Raw genomic sequence first — 2,747 nt, 5'->3', positions numbered from 1 at the left:
TATTCTTTTATGCTTTTCAGACAGCAGCAAGAGCTGAAGTTGAAGCATTATAACAAATTAAAGATGCAGCAAAAGTGAAGACACTGAAAGGAGTTGAAGTGGTTCCTAAAATACTGAAGGGGATTATTGATATATTTGTGTAAAATTAGATTAAGTTGAAGCTCATAGAGGAGATCAAGTTGCAGTTAAATTGATAGTTGAAGCGGCTCTTTAAATATCAAGTTTGATTTTAGATTAATTAAAAATAAAGTTTCAAAGTTTAAATATTGTAAATGTCTTCAGATTTTCTGGAGCTTTTGAAACGGTAACAATAGCTGAAGTTGATGCATTTAAACAGAGTTAAGCTCCAGCTAAAGCCAAGAGAAGTCGAAGTGGTTCCTGAAATGTTGAACAAGACTATCGACACCCCATTTAAACTGAAGCACTTACAGGGGTTGAAACACAGATGGAAGTTGAAGTGACGGTTGAAACAGCTCCCGAAAATGTCGAATACGATTGTTGGCACATTTGTAGAATAATCTTTCAAGACTAAATAAAACTGAAATTTAAGTGTGTTCACTTTCATTCTGGAACATGTTGTTGAAATGCTTTTAAGTGACCGAGATCGTGGCTGAGACCGAAGCCCTGAAATGCTGAATATGGATGCAGATACACTCGAAAAATACTTGATGAGACTGAATAAAAATACAACTAGAAGAGGGTTCATTTCAGGAGGCAACTGAAGAGTGCACACTTGAATAAAAAAAAAAAAAATTGCAGCTGAAGTGTGTGACATGTCTTGTAGAGCTTCTGAATCACTGGAGATGAAGCTTAGTCATAGCTGGAGGTAAACCCCTGCAGGAAGCTGAAGTGGCAAATGAAGCCGCATTAAAGTGTCGAATAAGACCGCGGATACATTTTCACAATTTTGTTATTATGTCTGAATCAAATAAAAAAAAAAAAAAAGAGAAGGCATCTTTCTCCAGAACCGCTCACATCCCATTGGTTGTGGCACAGACTTCTGGTTGTTCGACATGTTATTAATATGAATAACAATATTAATGACATTATAATACAAACACAGAAGAGTTATATTTTTCCTGAACTGAACAAACAAGGTCCCAGAACACTGTTTGACACCAGAGAGGTGGCAGGGTCCGCCGCATCCATACAACAAAGTGGAACTGTATGTAGTTGTGTTGTCAGTTTGTTTATTTAGTTTGAGAAAAATATCTATTTCTTTTCTGCTTAAAATTTCTTCTTATACTGTCTCGAAAAATACAATTTTCTTTAAAAATATTTAATGGTTTACTTCAGCGCCTAGCGTGAAATTCGTAAATAGATGCTTGTTCCGAACTCGATGCGAGCAACACGTTTCAGACTAGTTGTTTTATTTCCAAGTAGATGTAATTAATTTATATATTCTTAAAATGTTCCTTTGGCATCAATCAACAAAAAATAAATAAATATCTAAAGGAACAGGAAGGGATAAAGAAAGAGAGATCAGGGAATCCAGAAACAGAAGGAGACTGCAGATGGTCAGATTAGGTCAGATTATTGTTATTTGCTTCCTGAGACCAACAGATGCAATAAGGACGGAGACAAGAATAAAAAAAAAAACAGAGTAAAGAGGAGAAGAACAAGTCCTCTCAGCCTGCGAAGCTGCAGAGAACAGATTGCACCAGGGGAAAAAAAATAAATCTGCTAAAAATACCACCTCTTCCTCTAGTTCTCACCCTCCATCTCTCCATCCCTCATATCAGCGTGCACACACACACACACACACACACCATTTGTTTTTATCAGCATACATTAACGTGACGAGCACTCAAGCCAGCTGAACTCTGGGAGGAAGTTCAGGAGTGGGCGGAGAGTGGGTCGTGAGGTCACAACGGAGTGTCCAATCATCGATGAGGAGGGCAAGACACGGACGCCTGAGTCTGTGTGTGTGTGTGTGTGTGTGTGTGTGTGTAATCCATGGCTCAATCTCACCTACTATTTTAAGAATCTACTCCCTCTCTCTTCACTCTCTGCTGCTCTCTTCATCCGTCTTTACACAAACTATCCTCTGTGCTATACTGCTGCACCCTCACTGTGTGTGTGTGTGTGTGTGTGTGTGCGTGTGTGTGTGTGTGTGTATATAGATATATATATATATATATATATATATATATATATATATATATATATATATATATATATATATATATATATATATACACACACATGCACGCTTATGCTGGAAGGCAGAGAACTGTGTCTATTAATAACCAGGTGTGAAGTTACACAGGTGCAGGTGAAAATCACTCCTATCAGGCAGCATGTGAGTGACTGTGTGTGTGTATGTGTGTGCGTGTGATATTCTTGATCAATATAAACAAATAGAGGAGGAAGGAAATATAGAAGAAGAGGGAGAGGAAGGAAACATGTTTTAATAATGTGAGGTAACTTTCTGTGAAAACAGGAAGACCTTAAAATGTGTGTTTCCCCAGTAATCTCTCCATCTCGCCCTCCGGCCTCCAGTCCCGATGCAGTAAACAAGCAGAAATGGCCGAGGATGCACTAAATAACTGTAGTTCTGGCCACGTGGGGGCTGCAGAAACAAGGTCTGAGCCTCCTTCGCACTGGACAAAAAAACCCACTGGCAGTCGTTAACATCTGGCTTTTTGTCTTTCGTGTGAATCTGCGTTCACTCTCACATCAAATGACTCTTTGGTACTCGCTGGTATTTATCTGCTCCAGCTCCCATCGGCTGTGATGGAGACAAC

At 38.9% G+C, this 2,747-nt stretch overlaps 1 protein-coding gene across 1 annotated transcript in view; it reads right to left on the bottom strand.

Annotated features, from left to right (window-relative positions):
- prkcea (protein kinase C, epsilon a) overlaps positions 1-2,747 on the bottom strand; it is a 34,932-nt gene that overhangs the window by 12,644 nt on the left and 19,541 nt on the right. The window lies entirely within an intron of this gene.

The sequence above is a fragment of the Acanthopagrus latus genome, chromosome 20, assembly GCF_904848185.1.
Source record: "Acanthopagrus latus isolate v.2019 chromosome 20, fAcaLat1.1, whole genome shotgun sequence".
Lineage (NCBI taxonomy): Eukaryota > Metazoa > Chordata > Actinopteri > Spariformes > Sparidae > Acanthopagrus > Acanthopagrus latus.
The sequence above is the reverse complement of the archived record's forward strand: the minus strand, read 5'-3'. Positions and strand labels throughout refer to the sequence as shown.